This window comes from Bufo gargarizans, chromosome 3, assembly GCF_014858855.1.
Source record: "Bufo gargarizans isolate SCDJY-AF-19 chromosome 3, ASM1485885v1, whole genome shotgun sequence".
In the NCBI taxonomy this organism is placed as follows: domain Eukaryota; kingdom Metazoa; phylum Chordata; class Amphibia; order Anura; family Bufonidae; genus Bufo; species Bufo gargarizans.
Window position 1 is genome coordinate 332,424,162 of NC_058082.1, and position 27,663 is coordinate 332,451,824.

The following is a 27,663-nucleotide window of genomic DNA, read 5'->3' on the forward strand; positions in this document are numbered from 1 at the left end:
CACACACACAGTGGGGAACAGAAGTATTTGAACACCCTGCGATTTTGCAAGTTCTCCCATCGTGGAGGGGCTTGAAATCGTGGAGGGGTCTGAAATTCACATTGTAGGTGCATTCCCATTGTAGGATTTTTAAAGAATGTATTTGTCTTGCACTGCTGAACATAAGTATTTGAACACCTGAGAAACAGCAAGAATTCTGGCTCTCAAAGACCTGTTACTGTGCCTTTAAAAAGTCCACCTCTACTCCACTCATTAATCTAACTTAGTAGCACCTGTCTGAGCTCTTTAAAGACCCCTGTCCACCCCACAGTCAGTCAGACGCCAACTACTATCATGGGCAAGACCAATGAGCTGTCAAATGACACCAGAGGCAAAATTGTGGACCTCCACATGGCTGGAAAGGGCTACGGGGCAATTAACAAGCAGCTTGGTAAAAATAGATCAACTGTTGGAGCAATTGTTAGAAAATGGAAGAGGCTAAAACAACTGCCTGTCTCCCTCGGACTGGGGCTCCATGCAAGATCTCACCTCGTGGGGTATCATTGATGATAAGAAAGGTGAGGAATCAGCCCAGAATTACAAGGGATGGGCTAGTCAATGACATGAAGAGAGCTGGGACCACAGCTTCAAAGGTCACTGTCAGTAGAACACTACGCCATCATGGTTTCAAATCATGCATTTCACAGAAGGTTCCCCTGCTCAAGTGATCACATGTCCAGGCCCTTATGAAGTTTGCCAATTACCATCTGGATGATCTAGATGAGGCATGGGAGAATGTCATGTGGTCAGATGAGACCAAAGTAGAACTTTTTGGTCTAAACTTCACTCGTAGTGTTTGGAGAAAAAAGAAGGATGAGTTGCATCCCAAGAACACCATCCCTACTGTGAAGCATGGGGGTGGTAACATCATGCTTTGGGGTTGCTTTTCTGAAAAGGGGACAGGACAACTGCACTGTATTAAGAAGAGGACGAATGGGGCCATTTATTGTGAGATTTTGAGCAACAACCTCCTTCCCTCAGTCAGAGCATTGAAGATGGGTCATGGCTGGGTCTTCCAACATGACAACGACCTGAAGCACACAGCCAGGATACCCAAGGAGTGGCTCAGTAAGAAGCACATCAAGGTTCTGTAGTGGCCTAGCCAGTTTCCAGACCTAAATCCAATAGAAAATCTTTGGAGGCAGCTGAGACGCAACAGCCCCAAAACCTGACAGATCTAAAGGAGGTCTGTGTAGAGTGGGTCAAAATCCCTGTTGCAGTGTGTGCAAACCTGGTCAAGAACAACAGGAAACGTTTGACCTCTGTAATTGCAAACAAAGGCTTCTGTACCAAATATTAACACTGATTTTCTCAGGTGTTCAAATACTTATGTTCAGCTGTGCAAGACAAATACATTCTTTAAAAAAAAATCATACAATGTGATTTCCTGAATAAAAAATAATAATTCTGTCTCTCAGAGTGGGAATGCACCTAAAATGTGAATTTCAGACCCCTCCATGGTTTCTAAGTAGGGAGAACTTGAAAAATCGCAGGGTGTTCAAATACTTCTGTTCCTCACTGTGTGTATGCAAATATATATATATATTTCACAATGTATAGGGCGCTTTCAAGTGTATATCTGTATAATTATGGTGAAAACAATTGTTCCAAGATAAACAACTTTTATTGTTATAACCACATTGCATTGAATGGACAAAGTATAATTAGCAGTCTCTTTGGCTTTTTGTGACTAATATGTAATGTTTGGGATTCATCAAATAGCAATTTCATGCAACTCACTGGGATTGTACAATGCTAGCAACTGTACTAAATTCAGTGGATAGCTGGTTGATAAATTTGCTTCATCTTATTTTCTAAATGATGAATACAAGCACAATTTTGTCAAATTGCACAGTGCATAAACAATGGTGTATCAACACTGCCATCTAGTGAGAATTTCAAAGAGCAGCAACAAATTAACAAATGTTTACTGCGACTGGGCATGCCAGTTAAAAGATTGCTAGAATTGTTTACTTCTATTGAATTTATGTGCAGATGTCAAGAATGTAAAATCTTTACACACTTAGCATCACAAGATCTTCTCCTTTTGCAATATCTATAAGATGCTACCCACTCCACTCCAGATCTACCAGCAGGGAGGCCAAAAGATCAAAAGATGAAACTTGCTGTATGTAATTAATATGTAAATCAGAAGAGGCTGATTAGAAAGTGCCATTATTGTAACTATAGCCATAGCAGCTTGCTAAGGGGCCCAAAAGCTAGGACGAGGGGCAGGTGCAAGAGCATTGTACCTTTTTGATGGTTTACATGTTAAGTTGACAATGACAAGAAAATTGACATTTTTGTCACAATAATTTTAGCTCGGCTGCATCGGTGTGTGTGTGTGTGTGTGTATGGCAAAAAATGGCAAAAAATCTTATTTTACATGCATCAAAATTTTAGGACCACATGCCTTTAAAAGGCCAAATCTGTGCAAAGATGTGGATTCATTGTCATTTTCTGTGAGACAATTAATCCACATCTTTGCACAGATTTGGCCTTTTAAAGGCATGTGGTCCTAAAATTTTGTTCAGCTGAAAAACAGCCTGTTTCAGTTTAATCGTTATTTTCAATTAATTGAATGCTCAGAAAATGTTTTGAATGCAAAAAAAAAACTCCCTTTTTTAACATGGTCAGGTTGTTGAACTGCATAAGCAGGGTCTCTCACAGCACGCCATCGCTGCTGAGGTGGGGTGCAGTAAGACAGTAATTTGGAATTTCTTCCAAATTAAGTGGAAGTGGAAGACCCCAAAAAATTTCATCAGCACTGAGCCGGAGGATCCAATTGGCTGTCCGGCAAGACACTGGACGATCCTCGACCCAAATTAAGGCCCTTACTGGTGCTGACTGCAGCCCCATAACCATCAGATGGCATCTGAGGGGCTTCAAAAACAAAAAACGTCTTCAAAGATCTCATCTCTCTGAACGCTACAGAACTACTCGTTTGGACTTTGCAAGAGAGCATCAAACATGAGACATTCAAAAGGTTGAAGAAAGTTTTATTCTCTGATGAGAAAAAATGTAACCTTGATGGTCCTGATGGTTTCCAACATTACTGGCATGACAAGCAGATCCCACCTGAGATGTTTTCTATGCGCCACAGTGGAGGGGGCGCCATAATGGTCTGGGGTGCTTTTTCCTTCAGTGGAACAATGGAGCTTCAGGAAGTGAAAGGGCGTCAAACGGCCACTGGCTATGTCCAGATGTTGCAGAGAGCATTCCTCATGACTGAGGGCCCTCGTCTCTATGTGGTAACGACTGGGTTTTTCAACAGGACAATGCTTCAGTACACAATGCCCGCAGGACAAGGGACTTCTTCTAGGAGAATAACATCACTCTTTTAGCCCATCCTGCGTGTTCCCATGATCTAAATCCAATTGAGAACCTTTGGGGATGGATGGCAAGAGACTTTTACAAAAATGGACAACAGTTCCAGACAGTATATGGCCTTCGTGCGGACGTCTTTACCACTTGGAGAAATGTTCCCACTCACCTCATGGAAACGCTTGCATCAAGCATGCCGAAACAAATTTTTGAAGTGATAAACAAAAACGGCGGAGCTACTTATTACTGAGTTCATGTTTGAAAGTTAGATTTCTGTTTTGGGGGGGTTAGTTTTTCTTTGGGAGGTGTGGTCCTAAACTTTTGATCAGCTGAAAAACAGCCATGCTAAATATGATTTTTTGCCACTTTTCAAGTGGTCTTAAATTTTTGATCAAGACTGTATATTCACACTAGCTGAAGGACCCGGCTTCTCACTGGTATATTTCATCTATTTAATTTAATGTTTCTGTGTGTCGTTAAGACATCAACAGTATCCACTATAACAGTGACATCTACAGTACCCCACCACTTAACACTGACCCCCACAGTGCCCCATCTCCTAAAAATGTGACTTCCACATCAGCCCACCCCCTTAACTTTTACCTTCACAGCAGCCTTCCCCTTTAACAGTGAGTAACACAGCACCCCACTCCCTTAACAGTGACCTCACAGTACCCCGCTGCCCCTTTAATAGTGGCCTGCACAGTTTCCTTCTCCCTTAACAGTCACCTCCACAGCGGCCTGCCCCCTTATCAGTAATATCCACAGCGCCCTCCCCTTTACCAATGACCTCCACAGCGGCCGCTTCTTTATTAGTGACCTCCACAGTACCCCATCTCGTTAACAGTGATTTCCACGATAACCCGTCCCCTTAACAGTGACCTCTACAGAGCTCCGTTCCCTTAAAATGTGACCTCCACAACACTCGCCCCTTAACACTGACCTCAATAGCGGACCGTCCCCTTAACTGTGACCTCCACCATTCCCTGGCCCCTTAACAGAGACCTCCATAGTGCCAGCCCCCTTAACAGTGACCTCCACAGGAACCCGCCCTTTAACAGCGACCTCCACAGCAACCACCCCTTTATTAGTGAACTCCACAATACCCCATCTCCTTGACAGTGATTTCCACAACACCTCATCCCCTTAACAGTGGCCTCTACAGCAATCTGCCCCTTAACACTGACCTCCATAGCGGATGATCCCCTTAACTGTGACCTCCACAGCAGCCTGCCCCTAGGGTGGCCAAAGGTCCAGTTTTAGGCCAGACAGTCCGGCTTTCAGCCTCCCTGTCCTCCGTCCGGCGCAGGGCCTGGATGGATACAGGGATGTCCTTTTGAACAGCTCATGCTGTCTGAGTGTGAGCTGCAGGGAGAAAATCACCCTCCCTCCCACCCCTGTAGCTGACAGAAGTTGATTTTTACCTTCAGTTTTTCAATCCCTGTCGGCTGCGGAGTGGGAGGGGTGTGCCCTAAAGGGTCGTGGGTATGGCTTAGCGGGACCTGTGGGTGGGGTTTTTAAGTCCGTCTTTTGAGGGTAGCCTGAACCTACCTGCCCCCTTAACTGTGACCTCCACAGCACTCTGCTCCGTTAACAGTGTCATCCACAGTGCCCTGCCCCTTTAAAGCTGACCTACAGCAGTGAATAAAAATGGCTGGGTTGTTATGGAAACCTGGTGTAAAACTGTGTGTATGTGGAGACTAAGGGCCTGCGACCTTCTATTGGCTGATATGGGTCATGTGACCGTGTGTATGGCAGTTGGGATATGAGAAGAAAGACCTGCGGGCTTCTATTGGCTAATGTAGGTTATGTGATGTGCCATATTTGAATTTTTTGGAAATATCTCAGGAATGGTATGTCTTAGAGAGCTGAGACCCGCTCTAAGACCTTCCTGGACACCTGATGTCCCTGTGTGTATGGGTAAATGTGACGGGTGTGCGGATTCCTTTAGCAGACATGCACATATATATATATATATATATATATATATATATATATATGTATGTATGTATATATTGTGGGGATCCGCTCTGGTAGGCAGTGGTAGCGAGTGCAGTATAGAGGCAACACAGAATGGTCTTGGTGTAAAACACGATGCTTTGTTTATTCACACGGTGCATACAAGTGAAAGACGGTGCAGTTCATAGGGAGGGTGGTCACACACAACAGCAAAATAATAGTTCAAACACAGCAAGCCCCTGCTGCAGGCTACTTGAGGCCTGTTTCAGTCACATAAAGCAAAGTCTATTTAAAGCCAGGAGTAATGTCACCTTTTTCTCCTTGGTGAAGTAAGTCCATGGGTCTTGCTTCTAGCCACAGGACACGGATCCCTCCTGGTTTCAGCTGCAGGATCCTGCACAGTCCTCCACAGGCCTCAGCACACAGCCCAGCTCACCTCCACTTCTCACTCTCACAGCCAGAGAACACAGAAGCTTCACATTGCACACCACACCCTTGTTGCTGGTCAGGTTTTTAACCCTTCCCTGCAAAACCTGGCCTGGACCGTGGGGAGACAGGCACCCGCCCGCATATCTGCCTGCTCCCAATAAGAGCCGGCCCGGATCCGCTGTGTTAACAGCATAACCGCTGCAAAATGCACTTTTCTGGCTCTTACTCCACCGGTGCCAGGACCCCCGGTGGCACGTACCTGCCCGTCTACTACCACCCCAGGTACTCTCCTACAATATATATATATATATATATATATATGCACTCAGTTTTATATAATATAATATATATATATATATATATATATATATATATATATATATATAAAATATAGATATGTTTTATAGTGCTATTCTACATACCTTTAACTATTGCTACTTATGCTGATCTTAAAACTATGTGGTGGGAGCCACATTATATTATACTATGAAGCCCTGTGAATTTAAGTTATGCCTCTACTGTCAATATTAAGGATTATATAACTTCAGTTACTCTGTGGACCGAATCTAAGCCGAATTTCCATGTGCTTTGTGGTAAGAAATCAATTTTCCCTGAAATGGGGCCAAGAAAATAAAATTAAATTATACTCACCTCATCAGTTTGAGTGTGAAGAGCCTGCCACCACCATCTTGATTGAAGATCCCGCAAGAAATCTTGTGCATGGTGAAGTATGACATCACAACGCCGGCCAACGTGATGACATCACACACTGTGTGAGATTTTGCGCTGGATCTCCAATCAAGATGGCGGTAGCGAGCTCTTTGCAATCAAATAGATGTGGTAAGTATGATTTCATTTTTTTAATCTTTTAAAATTATTTTAGACCTTAATATTAATGTTAGATGCCGTGACCAGTGATGAACTTAAAATCTGAGGGGTACAATGACGGGGAGCAGCGCAATCGCTGTTCACCGTCATTGCTCCCACTATTTACAAAGAAATGCACTTTGTGATGAATAGTGATGAACGAGCACCAAAGTATTCGGGTGTTCTGCCCGAACACATCACAATATTCGTGCGCTCAGCCGAGTATAATGGAAGTCAATAGGAAACAACCAGGCACCCCATGCTCTGAAGAGGGGAGGGTGCCTGGTCCATTGAAAAATGTCAGATAGTGACAGAAACATCACCGAAATGGATAGGGAACAGCATGGTGACGATGTCTGGATGTATCTTGGACTCCCAGGTCGCTGCAGGGAACCATTTTGTCCGCGTTGTACCATACTTTTACAAACTGATCAAAATACACACAAACCCCCCCTCCCCCCCGCAAAAAAAATTACAAGAGGCACTCTGAAACAGCCTGTATATCACATAAAGGAGGGCCTCATTCACATTGTGGTGCAATTGTTCAGGTAGTGGGACTCCTACACTCATAAAGCATAGGCACTAAGTGAAAGGGCTGCCAATAATGACAAGGAATCAGCGCTCCAATACACCCTTTGTTACACATAAAGGAGGGCATCATACACACTCTTGAAAAATTATCATTAATGGCCTGCTGGTGAGCCTCAAAAACATTAGGCGCAAGGGCCTGCTGATCTGACCATCTAAAATATCAGGGGTGAGTGCCTGCTGCTGAGCTGACCCTCTAAAACAGGCATACTCAAACTGCGGCCCTCCAGCTGTTGTAAAACTACAACTCCCACAATGCCCTGCTGTAGTCTGATACCTATTAAAATTGAGTTGAGGGCCTGCAGTTGAGCTGACCCTATAAAAGAAAAATAGAGTGGAGGGAATATATACAATCTGGATGAGAAGGAGGAGGGGCAGAAAACAAGATTCAACCATACAAGGTGCATGGGAATACATTACAGTAGATTGAGTACATTATAAATGATAGATTGAAATTGCCTCTATGTCCATCATCAGCTCATCTCTCCTCTGGTGGAGTTGAGAAGTCAGGGGCAATCCAGGCCTTGTTCATTTTTATCTGAGTCAACCTGTCAGCATTGCCAGTGGACAAGTGGATACGCTTATCTGCTATAATGCCACCAGCAGCACTAAATACACACTCAGACAAAACGCTGGCGGCAGGGCAGGCCAGTAACACTAAGGTGTAGAGCGCAAGTTCGTGCCACGTGTCCAGCTTGGACACCCAGTAGTTGTAAGGCACTGAGGGATCATTTAGGACGCTGACACAGTCTGCTATGTATTCCTTCACCATCTTCCAAGTTCTCTTTGTAGCGTGGGTCGAGAAGGGTGAACACCCAGTAATCTGTGTTATCCAAAATGCATATAACGCGAGGGTCACGGGAAAGGCAGCCAAACATAAAGTCAGCCATGTGTGTCAGAGTACCAACAGGCAAGACGTCGATGTCAACATCAGGATGACTCTCCATCTCCTCATCCTCCTCCTTTTCTGCCCATCCATGCTGAACAGATGGAATTAATTAGCAGAGGCAACTGTCTCCAGCTCCTCATCCTTTTCATGGTCCAATTCGTGCTGAGAAGACGAACTGTGGGTGGTCTACTCTGGCTATCACCCTGTGCAATTTTCTCATCTGCCGCATTCAGAGCGTCGTCCTTAATTGTGAGCAGCGATCGTTTGAGTAGACACAGCAGTAGGATGGTTATGCAGATAATAGCGTTACCGTCACTAACCCTCTGCGTGGATTTATCAAAGTTTTTTAAAACCTCACAGAGGTCTGACATCAATGCCCACTCCTCGCTTGTGAATAGTGGCAGTTGACTCAAAAGGCGACGACCATGTTGCAACTGGTATTCCACAAAAATAAACGTAATCCTTTTAGTGCCAAGGAGGTACAGACGTGGACAAAATTGTTGGTACCCTTTGGTCAATGAAAGAAAAAGTCACAATGGTCACAGAAATAACTTTAATCTGACAAAAGTAATAATAAATTAAAATTCTATAAATGTTAACCAATGAAAGTCAGACATTGTTTTTCAACCATGCTTCAACAGAATTATGTAAAAAAATAAACTCATGAAACAGGCATGGACAAAAATGATGGTACCCCTAACTTAATATTTTGTTGCGCAACCTTTTGAGGCAATCACTGCAATCAAACGCTTCCTGTAACTGTCAATGAGACATCTGCACCTCTCAGCAGGTATTTTGGCCCACTCCTCATGAGCAAACTGCTCCAGTTGTGTCCGGTTTGAAGGGTGCCTTTTCCAGACTGCATGTTTCAGCTCCTTCCAAAGATGCTCAATAGGATTGAGGTCAGGGCTCATAGAAGGCCACTTTAGAATAGTCCAATTTTTTCCTCTTAGCCATTCTTGGGTGTTTTTAGCGGTGTGTTTTGGGTCATTGTCCTGTTGCAAGACCCATGACCTGCGACTGAGACCAAGCTTTCTGACACTGGCTAGTACATTTCTCTCTAGAATTCCTTGATAGTCTTGAGATTTCATTGTACCCTGCACAGATTCAAGACACCCTGTGCCAGACGCAGCAAAGCAGCCCCAGAACATAACAGAGCCTCCTCCATGTTTCACAGTAGGGACAGTGTTCTTTTCTTGATATGCTTCATTTTTTCGTCTGTGAACATACAGCTGATGTGCCTTGGCAAAAACTTCGATTTTTGTCTCATCTGTCCACAGGACATTCTCCCAGAAGCTTTGTGGCTTGTCAACATGTAGTTTGGCATATTCCAGTCTTGCTTTTTTATGATTCGTTTTCAACAATGGTGTCCTCCTTGGTCGTCTCCCATGTAGTCCACTTTGGCTCAAACAACGACGGATGGTGCGATCTGACACTGATGTTCCTTGAGCATGAAGTTCACCTTGAATCTCTTTAGAAGTCTTTCTAGGCTCTTTTGTTACCATTCGGATTATCCGTCTCTTAGATTTGTCATCAATTTTCCTCCTGCGGCCACGTCCAGGGAGGTTGGCTACAGTCCCATGGATCTTAAACTTATGAATAATATGTGCAACTGTACTCACAGGAACATCTAGTTGCTTGGAGATGGTCTTATAGCCTTTACCTTTAACATGCTTGTCTATAATTTTCTTTCTGATCTCTTGAGACAGCTCTTTCCTTTGCTTCCTCTGGTCCATGTCGAGTGTGGTACACACCATATCACCAAACAACACAGTGATTACCTGGAGCCATATATATAGGCCCAATGGCTGATTACAAGGTTGTAGACACCTGTGATGCTAATTAGTGGACACACCTTGAATTAACATGTCCCTTTGGTCACATTATGTTCTGTGTTTTCTAGGGGTACCATCATTTTTGTCCATGCCTGTTTCATGAGTTTATTTTTTTACATAATTCTGTTGAAGCATGGTTGAAAAACAATGTCTGACTTTCATTGGTTAACATTTATAGAATTTTAATTTATTATTACTTTTGTCAGATTAAAGTTATTTCTGTGACCATTGTGACTTTTTCTTTCATTGACCAAAGGGTACCAACAATTTTGTCCACGTCTGTATATAACTGGTGTTGGGTACGTGGCTGGGGTTCCCAAATTGTGACACCCTCCTCAATTGTAGTACCACAACTCCGGATATTCTGTGAAAAGAATCCATGTGGTACCTGGGAGGTCTATACCTACCCCAAATGTACAGCTAGTTGCACACCCCGATACCAAACTCCTAAACTATCAGTGAAGGCGATGAGGGCTTAAGTGTTAGAATCTGAGTGTCATCAAACATCCAAGGTAGTGGTGTGATGCATCAGTCAATACACGCACTGGGGCATAGTAGGTAATATGGGGAAATTAATGTGGGTACAACACTGCCACGTCCACATACAGGCGATGTATAAATTCACCCTTGTAGCAACCCTGACCGATCACTCACTCCTCCTATCCTATAGTATCGTATGTCTACTTAAGATGCAGATGACAGCTGACCACCCTATGCCTAGCAACCCTGTAATTAACTGTCTTCAGAAGATTCACCCCTACTACGCTCAATGCGTTTCTCCATTACGGTTCATCACTAGCAAGAGGGCACATGCAGGACACAGACATACAAACATAGAGCACTGCCTGCCTCGTGTGTAGAGACAGCAGCGTCGGCGCTAGAATGGCCGTGATGCGGGCGCCAGAATCAACTGTTTAAAGGGCTTCTGTCACCCCCCCAAACATCAATTTTCAGTTTTTGACTTAATATATTTGCTAATGTTTACAGATTCGATATATACCCCTCTTACCTCAGGCTGTGGTGTAATTTCAGTAACAATCTGACTTTAGTGATATGTAAATTTCTTCACTACCAGCAAGTTGGGCGGACTTGCTGGTAGCCGCCACATCCTCTGTCTGAAAAAACGCCCCCCCCTCCCACTTGATTGACAGGGCCAGCGATCACTCTCATCCTCCAACTGGCCCTGCCTGCAGCTCAAATCCTGCGCCTGCGCTGTACCGGTCGTCATTTGGCGCAGGTGCTCTGAGAGAAGGATGCTCGCTTGGCTGCTCCTTCCTCAGTGTGCCTGAGCTGATGAAGGAAGAGCGTCCTTGATTGACAGGGCTCGCTAGCCCTGTCAATCAAGTAGAGGAGGGGGCATTTTTTCAGACAGAGGATGCGGCGGCTATCAGCAAGTTCGCCCAACTTGCTGGTAGTGAAAAAATTTACATATCACTAAAGTCTGATTTTTACTGAAATTACACCACAGCCTGAGGTAAGAGGGGTATATATTGAATCTGTAAACATTAGCAAATATATTAAGTCAAAAACTGAAAATTGGTGTTTGGGGGGTGACAGATGCACTTTAAGAGGAGAAGGCCACTCTCCCAGGAGGCGGATCAAGTCCATGGGTGGCCGATGACAGAGCAGGAGGCAAGGACACTGCCGCAGCAAAACACCGCCCTGCCGACCCGCCCACATCGAGGACGATCCTGCACGAGTGTCAAAACACTCAATACAAGCAGGAAATAGATAGGCGGTTATGCAGACCGCAACAGAACAAAGGCACCAGAAATTAACCCCTTCAGATGAAGGTAGTATAATGTGTGATACACAGGTACAGTGAGACGTCATGTATTGAGAACTTAGGAGGGCATATCATGCTAGAAGCAGGACTCAAAAGTATACCCCTACTAATTAACCCCTTTTCAAACCCCGGGAGGACATGAAGGGGAATGATGAAAACACAGTGCCACCCTAGATGCACACTATGTATTGATATAATAGGGGTAATGAGCCCTGATGTGGACAAGAGGATATTACTAATGATTAATGATTAAGGAGGGGGGATACATAATGTGGCACATGCAAGATAAAAATCACCTGGCAGAGGGACATGTCACACTTGCCCAGGTTATATCAGATCTAAATAAAACACACATAAGAGATATGTTCATTCAGACCCTCTGGATGTACATTCCGCAACCGAAAGGTTCACTGTGCTTCTTTCTGGAGCTATTTTTTATCAAAGTAACCCCCTCTCAGGGATCTTCTCACTGTTTCAACCCCGTGAAATCTCATCACGTCCACATCATTATCATCTACCATAGCAACATGCCGCGCAATAGAGGTGTCTGCACTATTCCGAATGTCATTTAGGTGCTCACCGATCCTTCTGCGGAATTCACGGATCGTCTTTCCCACATATTGAATACCGCACTTGCATGTCGCCAGATACACAATGCCCCTGGTTTTGCAATTAATATATTACCTAATTGCAAACCTCTTTTGGGTGACCATACTCACAAAACAGTTTCCTACTCCAAAGGCACTGCAAGCTATGCAGCTGCCACATCGGAAAGTGCCCGTAATTTTGGTCCTCAACCAGGTAGGCATGACTAGGGATTGGTAAAGGCTATGCACCAACCTATCCCTCAGATTGCGTCCACAACGATACGCGATCGCCCAATATCTGGGTCAGATTTAAGGATACCCCAGAATTGAAAGAGGACCTCCCGCACGGTATCATGAGCATCATCAAAGGTAGCCCCAATCCTACTATGCCCCAGTGCGTGTATTGACTGATTCATCAAACATCCAAGGTAGTGGTGTGATGTCAGTCAATCAGATTCTAACACTTAAACCCTCAGAGCCCTCACTGATGGTTTAGGAGGTTGGTATCGGGGTGTGCAACTAGCTGTACATTTAAAAGGTAGGTATAGACCTCACAGGTTCTACACAGGTTATTTTCACAGCTGGAAGCAGTACTAAACTGCTTCCAGCTAGCGAATGATGGCTGACGGCTGCTGGAGGTGGAAGTGGATTCGGCGGAGGAGGAGAAGTGGGGGTTGGAGCCTATAACATAGCTTCTGGTGGAGACCCTGATGGACGTAGGGCCCACAATCCTGGGCGTAGGTAGCACCTATTCCATCACAGGGTACGACTCACTACCGGCCTCCACAACATTCACCCAGTGTGCGGTCAGGGAAATGTAGCGTCCCTGGCCACCAGCACTTGTTCATGTGTCACTGGTGAAGTGGACCTTCCCAGGAAGGGCATTTGTGAGGGCACGGGTGATGTTCTGGGACACATGCTGGTGTAAGGCGGGCACGGCACAACATGAAAAATAGAAAAAATAGTGGCGGCTGGGGACTGCGTATCGAGGGACGGCTGCTGACATCAGGCAGCGGAAGGCCTCAGTGTCCACAAGCCTAATTGGCAACATTTCAAGGGCCAGTAATTTTGAAAGTTGCACATTTAGTGCTATAACCTGTGGGTGGGTGGGTATTTGTGCTTGCGTTCAAATTACTGTGTTATGGACATTTGGATTCTGCGCTGGGACAGGGAAGTGGATCATTTTGCTGATGGTTCATGCGAAGGTCCAGGTGCAGAGCGAGGGGCATCCGGGCCTGCGCCTTCGACAGGGGATTGGCCAGCAGTGCGTAACACAGGGGAAGAGGAGGCAGTGGTGTAACCCACAGACCCAGATTGTGGACCCCAGGCGTTTGGCCCACTTATTAGGGTGCTTGGATGCCATGTAGTGGATCATGCTGGTGGCGGTGAGGTTGCTAGTGTTCACACCCCGGCTCATTTTGGTACAGCACAGGTTGCAAACTACCACACTGTTGTCGTCTGCACTTTCCTCAAAAAAGCGCCATACTGCGGAATGCCTACCTCTTGCCTCTTGGCAAGGTAGATCCCTCCCCCTCTGTACTGCTGTCCTCGCTTGGATTTTCACATTCCCATGTTGGGTCAGTGACTTCATCGTCCACCACCTCCTTTTTCACTTCCTCACTCTGCTCATCCTCTTGACTTGACCTAACCACAACCTCAGTGATTGACAAATGTGTCTCATCATCATCCACCTCGTGAACGAATTATTTCCATTCCCCACCGTCATCTTCTTGAGACTATAAAGGCTCAAGAAGTTGGGAATCAGGGCACAATATTTCAAGTCCCTCTTCAAGCATGCTGGGCGTGAGGGCCAAATGTAATAGTGGTGCTGGAAAGAGATCCTTGGAATATCCGAGTGTGGGATCAATTGTTTGGCTAGCCTCTCCATGGTGGGAGGAAGGATGCTCATAGTGAGGATTTGTTTGACCAGACTCTTGGCTACAGAGACTGGACTTGGTGGAAGAGAGGGTGGTGCTTAACCGACTGGAAGCATTATCTTCAGCAATCCAACCAACCAACTGTTCGCACTGGTCTGACTTGGACAGTGTTGTCCTGCACCGCCCAGCTAAGTTGAACATGAAGCTGGGTACGGTGGATGTATTTGCCATGGCCTCTGCGTGCACCATCAGCATCACGCCCACTTCCCCGTCCCTTAGTGCTCGCCTTCTTCATATTAATTGTTTTGTCACTAGATGTGGCGCTGTCACAACCAGACAGCTGAGAAGCTCTGACAGAGGCCTTTCAGAACCTCCTCCTTGAGTTCTCTTTGTTGTGCTGTTTAGTTCCTCATCTCGTTAGCCTCTCTCAGCTGTCATGGAGTTGGACTGATTGCATCCCTTTAAATTCCGCCCCATAATGCATTACTGGGCGACTTATACTTCTTCCTGGAGTGTGTGTGCATGCTGATCTTGTTTTCCAGTCTGCTACAAAAGTTAAGTGCTGTACATTTATCTGTTATTTTCTGTTTGCTGGATCCCAGGTGACCCTGACTCCCTCCGTGTCTGGTGTAGGGAGCCGGTGGTCGTGTCCCCTCACTATTGTAGGGTGTTCAAGGGTTATATAGTCGAGGTACGTGGCTATGCAACCTTCCACCTCTGGGATCGTTGCATAGGCTGAGCAGCCAGGGAAAGTCTCAGGTCTTGTGCAGGGGTCTCCCTTTTGGTTCCTTAGCTTTGGATCCACTCAGTCATATATGCATGTTGCTTTGTCTTGTTTCCTGTACACCGTCCGTGACAGGCGCGGATTGTTTTACTGTCCGCTAAAGACACAGTTTTCAGATGCAGGACAGTATATGTCACAGAAACTCACAGAATATGGACACTATATTAGGCCCAGATTATTGGAATTTGCAATACAGACACAGTTTTCAGATGCAGGACAGTGTACACTCACCTAAAGAATTATTAGGAACACCATACTAATACGGTGTTGGACCCCCTTTTGCCTTCAGAACTGCCTTAATTCTACGTGGCATTGATTCAACAAGGTGCTGATAGCATTCTTTAGAAATGTTGGCCCATATTGATAGGATAGCATCTTGCAGTTGATGGAGATTTGAGGGATGCACATCCAGGGCACAAAGCTCCCGTTCCACCACATCCCAAAGATGCTCTATTGGGTTAAGATCTGGTGACTGTGGGGGCCATTTTAGTACAGTGAACTCATTGTCATGTTCAAGAAACCAATTTGAAATGATTCGAGCTTTGTGACATGGTGCATTATCCTGCTGGAAGTAGATATCAGAGGATAGGTACATGGTGGTCATGAAGGGATGGACATGGTGGTCATGAAGGGATGGACATGGTCAGAAACAATGCTCAGGTAGCCAGTGGCATTTAACCCCTTAAGGACTCACCCCTATTTCACCTTAAGGACTTGGCCATTTTTTGCAAATCTGACCAGTGTCACTTTAAGTGCTGATAACTTTAAAACACTTTGACTTATCCAGGCCATTCTGAGATTGTTTTTTCGTCACCTATTGTACTTCATGACACTGGTAAAATGAAGTCCAAAAAATATTTTTTTTTTGCATAATAAAATACCTAATTTACCAAAAATTTTGAAAAATTAGCAAATTTCTAAGTTTCTGTTTCTCTACTTCTGTAATACATAGTAATACCCCCAAAAACTGTGATGACTTAACATTCCCCATATGTCTACTTCATGTTTGAATTATTTTGGGAATTATATTTTATATTTTGGGGATGTTACAAGGCTTAGAAGTTTAAAAGCAAATCTTGAAATTTTTCAGAAATTTACAAAAACACAATTTTTAGGGACCACTACAGGCCTGAAGTCACTTTGCGAGGCTTACATAATAGAAACCACCCAAAAATGACCCCATGCTATAAACTACACCCCTCAAGGTATTCAAGACTTTGCATTTTAACCCATTTTTTCCACTAACAAAGCAAGGGTTAACAACCAAACAAGACTGTATCTTTATTGCCCTGACTCTGCCATTTACAGAAACACCCCATATGTGGCCGTAAACTCCTGTACGGCCACACAGCGGGGTGTAGAGTGAAAGGTGCGCCGTATGGTTTTTGGAAGCCAGATTTTGCTGGACTGTTTTTTTGACACCATGTCCCATTTGAAGCCCCCTGATGCACCCCTAGAGTAGAAACTCCATGAAAGTGACCCCATCTAAGAAACTACACCCTCAAGGTATTCAAAACTGATTTTACAAACTTTGTTAACCCTTTAGGTGTTGCACAAGATTTAATGGAAAATAGAGATACAATTTCAAAATTTCACTTTTTTGGCAGATTTTCCATTTTAACATTTTTTTTTGCCAGTTACAAAGCAAGGGTTAACAGCCAAACAAAACTCATTATTTATGGCCCTGATTCTGTAGTTTACAGAAACACCCCATATGTGGTCGTAAACTGCTGTACGGGCACACGGCAGGGCGCAGAAGGAAAGGAATGCCATACGGTTTTTGGAAGGCAGATTTCGCTGGACAGTTTTTTTTGACACCATGTCCCATTTGAAGCCCCCCTGTTGCACCCCTAGAGTAGAAACTCCAAAAAAGTGACCCCATTTTAGAAAGTACGGAATAGGGTGGCAGCTTTGTTGGTTCTAGTTTAGGGTACATTTGATTTTTGGTTGCTCTATATTACACTTTTTGTGCGGCAAGGTAACAAGAAATTGCTTTTTTGGCACGTTTTTGACAACATTCATCTGACAGGTTAGATCATGTGGTAATTTTATAGAGCAGGTTGTCACGGACGCGGCGATACCTAATATGTATACAATTTTTTTTATTTATGTACATTTTATACAATAACTTCATTTTTAAAACCCCAAAAAAATTTGTGTCTCCATAGTCTAAGAGCCATAGTTTTTTCAGTTTTTGGCCGATTATCTTGAGTAGGGTCTCATTTTTTGCGGGATGATTTTGGGGTGCATATTACTTTTTGATCGCTTGCTATTACACTTTTTGTGACGTAAGATGAAAAAAATGGCTTTTTTTACACCGTTTTTATTTTTTACGGTGGTCACCTGAGGGGTTAGGATCATGTGATATTTTTATAGAGCCGGTCGATACGGATGCGGCGATACCTAATATGTAGACTTTATTTTTATTTATGTAAGTTTTACACAATGATTTCATTTTTGAAACAAAAAAAATCATGTTTTAGTGTTTCCATAGTCTAAGAGCCTTAGTTTTTTCAGTTTTTGGGCGATTATCTTGAGTAGGGTCTCATTTTTTGCGGGATGAGATGACGGTTTGATTTATTTTATTTTGGCGTACATGCAACTTTTTAGATCACTTTTATTACCTTTTTTGGGAAGTAAGGTGGGCAAAATTTCTAATTTTCTCATAGTTTTTATTTTTTTATTTTTATGGCGTTCACCGTGTGGGGAAAGTAACATGACCATTTTATAGATCAGGTCATTACGGACGCGGCAATACCTAATATGTGTAGTGTATTTTTTATTTTTATTTTTATTCAGTGATAAATGTTTTTTTATCTTAACTTTTTTCACTTTTTTTAAAAATTTTTTTTTACCCAGACCCACTTGGTTCTTGAAGATCCAGTGGGTCTGATGTCTGTATAATACATTGTACAATATAATATATTGTACTGTACTGTATTTTACTTACACTTTGTCTGAACAGATCTATGCCACAACTTTGCAGACGGGGAAGGGTAAGCACAGGGCTGCGGGGGTATGTCGGGGGCTCTCTCCATCGGGGGGCTGAAAAGGCACAGCAGCCCCCCGGTGGGGAGGGAGGGAGCTCCCTGACCGATGACAGTTAACCTTTTCCATATCACGGTCCGTATGGACCGTGATATGGAAAGGGTTAAACAGCTGACATCTGCACAGATGTCAGCCATTTATACCAGGGTGTCAGCAATGTGCTGACACCCTGGTATACCCACTAGAAGCCAACAAATTTTCAAGGGGAGGCCCGCCTCCCGCAACGCCCCCACCTCCTGCGAGGTGCAGGGGTGCGGGGGGGGGGTGAAAAATCTTTATTTTAGGCACTCAAAAGTTTCTGATCCCCACGGTCAGGGACCGCGGGGATCAGAAACTGCAAAAAGCGCAGCAAACCGCAGGTCACATGACCCCCCCTGTCGTTGTGACAGGATGCCAGCTGAATGATTTCAGCCAGCATCCTGTTCAGATTAACCCCTGGGGCGCCGGAATCCCGATGTAAAGTTAGGACATACCGGTACGCCCTGAGTCCTTAAGGATTCAGGAAATAGGGCGTACCGGTACGCCCTGCGTCCTTAAGGGGTTAAACGATGGCCAATTGGCACTAAGGGGCCTAAAGTGTGCCCAGAAAACATCCCCCACACCATTACACCACCACCACCAGCCTGCACAGTGGTAAAAAGACATGATGGATACATGTTCTCATTCTGTTTACGCCAAATTCGGACTCTACCATTTGAATGTCTCAACAGAAATCGAGACTCAGACCAGGCAAAATTTTCCCAGTCTTCAACAGTCCAATTTTGTTGAGCTCGTGCAAATTGTAGCCTCTTTTTCCTATTTGTAGTGGAGATGAGTGGTACCCGGTGGGGTCTTCTGCTGTTGTAGCCCATCCCCCTCAAGGTTGTGCGTGTTGTGGCTTCACAAATGCTTTGCTGCATACCTTGGTTGTAACGAGTGGTTATTTCAGTCAACGTTGCTCTTCTATCAGCTTGAATCAGTTGGCCCATTCTCCTCTGACCTCTAGCATCAACAAGGCATTTTCGCCCACAGGACTGCCGCATACTGGATGTTTTTCCCTTTTCACACCATTCTTTGTAAACCCTAGAAATGGTTGTGCGTGAAAATCCCAGTAACTGAGCAGATTGAGAAATACTCAGACCGGCCCGTCTGGCACCAACAACCATGCCACGCTCAAAATTGCTTAAATCACCTTTCTTTCCCATTCTAACATTCAGTTTGGAGTTAAGCAGATTGTCTTGACCAGGACCACAACCCTACATGCATTGAAGCAACTGCCATGTGATTGGTTGACTAGATAATCGCTTTAATGAGAAATAGAACAGGTGTTCCTAATAATTCTTTAGGTAAGTGTATGTCACAGAACACCACAGAATATGGACACGTCACGATACTAGTGGAATACTGCTGGAATCCAATGGCAGGGACAAGGCCTGTACACAGGAAATACCGGAGTCTTGAATAGGAGGTTGCAGGACTAAAGGATGTAGCAGAGCCAAGCAGGCGGAGCCGTAACCGGTAGCAATGGTGCAGGACCGAAGGATGCAGCAGAGCCAGACAGGCGGAATCGTTACCAGTATCAACGGTGCAGGACCAAAAGATGCAGCAGAGCCAGGCAGGCGGAGCCGTTATCGGTAGCAACGGTGCAGGACCAAAGGATGCAGCAGAGCCGAGGTCAGACGAGCAATGGGTCAGGGCAGACGGCACAGGAACGTAACCAAACAATCCGGCAACAGGAGGTAGCAAGATGTCACAAAGTAGCAGGGTAAACCGCAAGTTGGAGGAACAAACCAGAGAGCTAGTTCCAAGCAAGAGGACTGCACGAGCAGAAGCTAAACACTATACTCAAGCAATTAGTAACAGGCTTGAGAGGTTTAAATGTGAAAGAGGAAGTAAGATGGCACCCAGCTGAGGCACAATCCACCATCTTAACTGAGGGAGAACTTGAGGACAAGATGATCTGAACTAAACAGACATAGCAGGATAATTCCTGACATTACTGCGACCTCAACAGCGGCCTCTGGACGAGACTTGACCTGGTCTCCCAGGATGTCTTTGATGAAACTGTTTGATCTGTTGGGGAGCATTAATATTATCCACCGGTTCCCAAGAGTTCTCTTCAGACCCATAACCCTGCCACTTAATGAGGTGTTGTAGATAGTTCTGCAAAATTCTTGATTCCAGGATTTTCTCAATAACAAATTGTTCTTGCCCATCTATCTCCACAGCATTGGGAGGAGGACGGATACGTTCCAGAAAAGGATTGGGTATGGCAGGATTAAGTAGGGACACATGAAAAACAGGATGAATCTTCATAGATCATGGAAGCTTGAGCCGAACAGCTACTAGACTAATTATCTCGATGATCTTATAAGGCCCAATACATTTCTGTCCAAGTTTTGGTGAAGGAACCTTAAGTTTTAAATTCCTAGTGGAAAGCCATACTTTATCCCCTATTTAAAACATTGGTGCTGGTCTACAAAATTTATCTGCTACCTTCTTGTAATTTTCTGGAGCCCTCTCTAATGCTCCTTTTAGTTGCTCTAAATTTTGCTGTAATGCAGAGATCATTTCCGCAACTGCTGGAATAGGTGAAACAGTGGGGAATTTGGGAAGAATATTTGGATGATACTATAAATTTACAAAGAAAGGAGTTTGCTTGGTGGAGTCATTTAGGGAGTTCTTGTAAAAGAACTCATCCACAGGAAGCAGATCGACCCAATCATCTTGTAAATGGCAGATATAGCATTAAAGATACTGTTCCAGAGTCTGATTTGTGCGTTCAGTTTGTCCATTAGATTGTGGGTGAAAGGCGGTTGATAGATTAATATCAATCTCGAGTGCTGTGCAAAAAGTACGCCAAAATTTGGATGTAAACTCCACCCCACGATCTGAGATTACTTCATCAGGAACTCCATGAAAACGAAACACATTATGAACTACAAGGTCAGCAGTATCTTTAGCAGAGGGTAGGCCGGTACATGGAATGAAATGTGCAGCCTTGGTGAACCGGTCAACTACTACCAAAATTGAGTTTTTTTTCTTTAGAGGTAGGTAGATTTAGGATAATGTCCATGGAAATAGAACTCCAGGGACGAGAGGGGACCGACAAAGGCTGTAATAAACCCATGGGTGAAGAATGTGGAGTCTTACATCTAGCACAAACGTCACATGACATGACATATTTCTTTACATCCTATTGATAACTGGGCCACCAAAAGAAACAGGATAAAAATTCCTGTATCTTCTGCACTCCATTGTGACCCGCAATCTTAGGATCATGGACTAATTTTAGAATTTTCAGTCTTATTGTTTCGGGTATATATAGCTGCCCATTGGTCTACACCTTGTTCTTAAGCACCAAATGCACATCATCAGGTGGTCGAGACAGCAAGGAGTCGGTGTCATAGGACTCTTTTATCTCTTCAAGCAAGTCCTTATTATGGATTGTGTCTGTGAAGGTTCTCATTTACCCAGGTCATAGGTTACGGGAACCAGGCCTGTACAAGATTCCGAAGTTGAATTGATTAAGGAAGAGATTGGCGAGGGTATAGACATTTGGCAGATCTAACGAATTCCAAATTACGGTGATCAATCAGAACTATCATTTGCTGTGAGGTTCCTTGAAGATGATGTCTCCATTTCTTAGAAGCTGCAATGATAGCTAACAGTTCTTTATTCCCTACTAGAGTTGAGTGAACCCGAACTGTAAAGTTCGGGTTCGTACCGAACTTTAGGGTTTTCGGCACCCGGACCCGAACCCAAACATTTACGTAAAAGTTTGGGTTCGGTGTTCGGCGATTTTTATGGTGCTTTTTGAAAGGCTGCAAAGCAGCCAATCAACCAGCGTCATACTACTTGCCCCAAAAGGCCATCACAGCCATGCCTACTATTGGCATGGCTGTGATTGGCCAACTGCAGCATGTGACCCAGCCTATTTAAGCTGGAGTCACGTAGCGCCACCCGTCACTCTGCTCGGATTAGTGTAGGAAGAGGCTGCAGCTGCTGTGAGGGAGAGATCAGGGAGAAATCTTATCAAGAACTACAGCAAAAGTGTTTTGTGGGTGCAACATTTTTTTAAGCCTGCCCTGAGCCAACTACTGCTGAAAACTAACTTTTTTTTTCTTCAGTTAGTCAATATCAATACATGATCGGCAGCCATTTTATGCAATGATAGTGCACCAGCACAGGCTATTTGCAAGTCCAGAAATACAGCTCTGGCATACTGGGGTGAAAAAAGCCTCTGATATACTGCACATCTGGGATTAGACAAGCATAAGTGACTGTCACATTTAGGACAGAAATACAGCTTTTTGGTTAGGGTGAAAAAAACCTCTAATATACTGCACATCTGGGATTACAGGTGCATAAGTGACTGTCACATTTAGGACAGAAATACAGCTTTTTAGTTAGGGTGAAAAAACCCTCTAATAATCTGGGATTACACATGCATAAGTGACTGTCACATTTAAGCAACAAATAAGGGTTTTAGGATACTGTGGTAAAAAATCCCTCTGATATACTGCACATCTGGGATTGCACTTGCATAGGTGACTGTCACATTTAGGCCACAAATAAGGCTTTTAGGATACTGTGGTAAAAAATCCCTCTGATATACTGCACATCTGGGATTACACTTGCATAGGTGACTGTCACATTTAGGCAACAAATACTGTGGTGAAAAAGCCAGAAATACTGAGTAAAAAAAAAAATATATAGAGTGCAATACCCTACATCAGGGTTTATATTGGCGGTTAATTATTTTTTACATACTTAACCACTTTTTACTTTGCTTTGTGAACACTAACTATGAGGCAAACATCTAATAAGGGATGCGGTCATGGTCGTGGTGGTGGTGTTGGTGGAGCCTCTGGTGCAGGGAGAGGACGTGGCTGTTCTGCCACAGTTACACATCCTACTGAACCTACTACCTCAGGTCCCAGTAGTCACCAGAATCTACAGCGATATTTGGTCGGGCTTAATGCCGTTCTAAGGATGGTAAGGCCTGAGCAAGTACAGGCGCTAGTCAATTGGGTGGCCGACAGTGGATCCAGCACGTTCACATTATCTCCCACCCAGTCTTCTGCAGAAAGCGCACAGGTGGCGCCTGAAACCCATGCCCATCAGTCTGTCACATCACCCCCGTGCATATCGGGGAACCTGTCTGAGCCTCAAGTCATGCAGCAGTCTCCTATGCTGTTTTAAGACTCTGCTGGCAGGGTTTCCCAAGGGCCTCCACCTAGCTCTTCCCCAGGAGTGGAAGACATAGAATGCACTGACGTAAAACCACTTATGTTTCCTGAGGCAGGACATGGGAATAGCACCTCAGCACGTCTCTAATGATGACGAAACACAGGCGCCAACTGCTGCGTCTTTCTGCAGTGTGCAGACTGAACAGGAGGTCAGGGATCAAGACTGGGTGGAAGACGATGCAGGGGATGATGAGGTCCTAGACCCCACATGGAATGAAGGTCGTGCCACAGACTTTCAGAGTTCGGAGGAAGAGGCAGTGGTGAGACCGAGCCAACAGCGTAGCAAAAGCGGGAGCAGAGTGCAAAAGCAAAGCACCCATCGCCAAAACAGTTCGCCTGCTACTGGCCACCGTCACCAGGGACCGAGCACACCAAAGGCAGCTTCAAGGAGTTCCCTGGTATGGCACTTCTTCACACAATGTGCTGACAACAAGACCTGAGTGGTTTGCACGCTGTGCCATCAGAGCCTGAAGCCAGGCATTAACATTCTGAACCTTAGCACAACCTGCATGACCAGCCATCTACATGCGAGATAAGGGCTGCAGTGGAGTAAGCACCTTCAAAACCAAGAAATGGCTCAAGCCCCTCCTGCTCCCTCTTCTGCTGCTGCTTCGGTCTCTTCCTCTGCCCAGCAAACAGAGGATGTGCCACCAACAACACCACCTCCGTCACCAAGCATCTCCACCATGTCACACAGAAGCGTTCAGCTCTCTATCTCACAAACCTTTGAGAGAAAGCATAAATTCCCACCTAGCCACCCTCGATCCCTGGCCCTGAATGCCAGCATTTCTAAACTGCTGGCGTTTGAAATGCTGTCATTCAGGCTGGTGGAGACGGACAGCTTCAAACAGCTCATGTCGCTTTCTGTCCCACAGTATGTTGTTCCCAGACACCACTACTTCTCCAGGAGAGCCGTGTCCTCCCTGCACAACCAAGTATCGGATAAAATCAAGTGTGCACTGCGCAACGCCATCTGTGGCAAGGTCCACCTAAACACAGATACGTGGACCAGTAAGCATGGCCAGGGACGCTATATATTTCCCTAACTGCACACTGGGTAAATGTAGTGGTGGCTGGGCCCCAGGCGGAGAGCTGTTTGGCGCACGTCCTTCTGCCGCCAAGGATCGCAGGGCATCATTCTTTGCCTCTTGTTGCCTCATCTTCCTACTCGGCTTCCTCCTCCTCTTCTAACACCTCCTCATCCGGTCAGCGACAGACCTTCACCACCAACTTCAGCAAAGCCAGGGGTAAACGTCAGCAGGCCGTTCTGAAACTGATGTGTTTGGGTGACAGGCCCCACACCACGCAGGAGTTGTGGCGGGGTATAGAACAACAGACCGACGAGTGGTTGCTGCCAGTGGGCCTCAAGCCCGGCCTGGTGGTGTGCGATAATGGGTGAAATCTTGTTGCAGCTCTGGGACTAGCCGGTTTGCTCTACAGCGTAACTTCGGCCTTCCCGCTCACCGCTTCATATGCGACGTGCCCACCAGGTGTATTTTTACATATACCCATGAAGAGGGCAATGGCAATACGCTCGGTCCACCACACCACCTACCATACCAGAACTACCCTCCTAATCCCATAGAAATAAACACGCAACACCACTGCCTGGATTTAATCGGCCACAGCAGCCGTTTATTAAATAAATACATAACATCATTAACATATAAATTAACCCAGGACGAGGGGAGGTCCTAGAAGCCCCAATAACCTCATAACACCACTAAAACCTGCGTCTCCATCTTGCCCCCAGCCGTTGAACCCAGCTCGGAGGCAGCAACTGATGGACGCGTAGTTATTTACTACCAGCTCCTCAATGAGAGTCCAGCCCCTCCCGCGGGGCCCTCCCATCCTCAGATACCACCATCTTCTTCCACTTCAAGGACCTCCCCCGCCTCCACGACTGCCGCGACAAAATAACAAAGGAAACCAACCCAGACCCCCCCCATACCCTATCACCAAAGGGCCGGGAGGGTGGGCGTTCGCTTGCCCTGGCCGCACTGTCCTCTCTCTCCCGCCTCTTCCCCTCGCAAGCGCTAGCCACGCCCCCACCCCCACCCGCTCCCCTGACAACTCGCGCCTAACTGACCCAGTCTCCCACTTAACCCTTACCTCACCTGTCCTTTCGCTGCCATCACCTCTTCATGAACGGCCTCCCCCACCGCTGCGCTCCTCGTCCGGCCTGACTTGCTGGGTGTGAGAAATATCTCTGTAAAAGACAACTTTTTACATTTTTTTTTATACAAAGTTGTCGATTTACTGAGATATTTCTCTCACCCAGCATGGGTATATGTAAAAATACACCCCAAAACACATTGCCCTACTTCTCCTGAGTACGGCGATACCACATGTGTGACACTTTTTTGCAGCCAAGATGCGCAAAGAGGCCCAAATTCCAATGAGTACTTTTGGGATTTCACAGGGCATTTTTACGCATTTGGATTCCGTGAGGGGTATGGTGAGTTCATGTAAGATTTTATTTTTTGGCACAAGTTAGTGGAATATGAGACTTTGTAATAAAATTAAATAAAATCAATTTCCGCTAACTTGTGGCAAAAAAAAAAAATCTATGAACTCGCCATGCCCCTCAAAAGTGAGCTTTATACCGATTTTATGGTGTTTTTGCAGTGATCAGAAAAAAATATTCTGATAAGGCCTGATCGGGCGAACACTGCGTTTTTTGTAGGGCCTATAGAACATGTCCTATTCTGCAATTGCGGGCAAGAAAAGGCACTTTCTATATAGTTCTGGCAATGTGCGGATCCGCAAAATGCGGAAAGCACATTGCCGATGTCCGTGTTTTGCGGATCCATGTTTTGCCGGTGTCCGTGTTTTGCGGACGTCTGAATGGTGTGGTGATCAATGACAGGGGGGTGATCAGGGAGTCTATGATTTCTGCAACAAAATCTGCCTTGTGTGACGGCACCCTAATAGGGGTATTTTACCACGCAGGTAATAGTTTGTCAAATGTCATTTTTACACGCGTGAAGAAAAACTGAATAACAACACTAAGGCCCCTTTCACACTGGCGAGTATTCAGCGCGGATGCGATGCGTGAGTTGAACTCATTGCACCCGCACTGAATACCGACCCATTCATTTCTATGGGGCTGTTCACATGAGCAGTGATTTTCACGCATCACTTATGCGTTGCGTGAAAATCGCAGCATGCTCCTCTTTGTGCGTTATGGTGCGATAATCCACGCAACGCAGGCCCCATTAAAGTGAATGGGGTTGCGTGAAAATCGCAAGCATCCGCAAGCAAGTGCGGATGCAGTTTGATTTTCACGCACGGTTGCTAGGAGACAATCCCAAGCCTGAACTTCTGTGAAGAAGTTCGGGTTTGGGTAGCAAACATGCGCGATTTTTTTCACGTGAGTGCAAAACGCATGACAATGTTTTGCACTCGCGCAGAAAAATCGTGGCTGTTCCCGTCACACACCCGCACATTTTCCCGCAACGCCCGTGTGAAAGAGGCCTAGACATCTTATGGCAACCATCAGTAAAAAATACATTGCACCCGATGTCTTCTGTTTTCAAGCAGTTCCCATTCATTTACATAGGGCCAGCACTGAGTGAAAACATTAACCCCTTAAGGACCAGGCTCATTTTCACCTTAAAGGGATTCTGTCACCTCCCCTAAGGCAAAAAACGATTTAAAAGCAGCCATGCAGCACAGCTTACCTGGATTAGGCTGTGCTGTTCAATCTTGAAATCCGTCCAGCAGTTAGTTCAAAAAACGAGTTTGATCAATGAGGAAATGCGTCCTGAAGGTGCCCAGAGGGGCGTTTTTTTCTTCTGAGAGAGCCCAGTCCCGCCCCTTTTTCAGTGCCCAGCCCGCCTTCCTTTTACTTCCTAACCGCCGCCCCCAGCCTGCCACAGCCTCTCCTGCCTCTCCTCCCCCTCCCTCTTGCCGAACGAAGTCTCGCACAGGCGCAGTACCCACTGAGGGCTGCGCCTGTGCGATCATCAGGAGACTGAGGGCGGCAGCTTCATCTTCGTCACTGGGCATGCGCCGAGCCCAGTGACGTCCGATGCTCGCTCTTCCCTCAGTCAGCAGGGAAGAGCGAGCATCGGACGTCACTGGGCTCGGCGCATGCCCAGTGACGAAGATGAAGCTGCCGCCCTCAGTCTCCTGATGATCGCACAGGCGCAGCCCTCAGTGGGTACTGCGCCTGTGCGAGACTTCGTTCGGCAAGAGGGAGGGGGAGGAGAGGCAGGAGAGGCTGTGGCAGGCTGGGGGCGGCGGTTAGGAAGTAAAAGGAAGGCGGGCTGGGCACTGAAAAAGGGGCGGGACTGGGCTCTCTCAGAAGAAAAAAACGCCCCTCTGGGCACCTTCAGGACGCATTTCCTCATTGATCAAACTCGTTTTTTGAACTAACTGCTGGACGGATTTCAAGATTGAACAGCACAGCCTAATC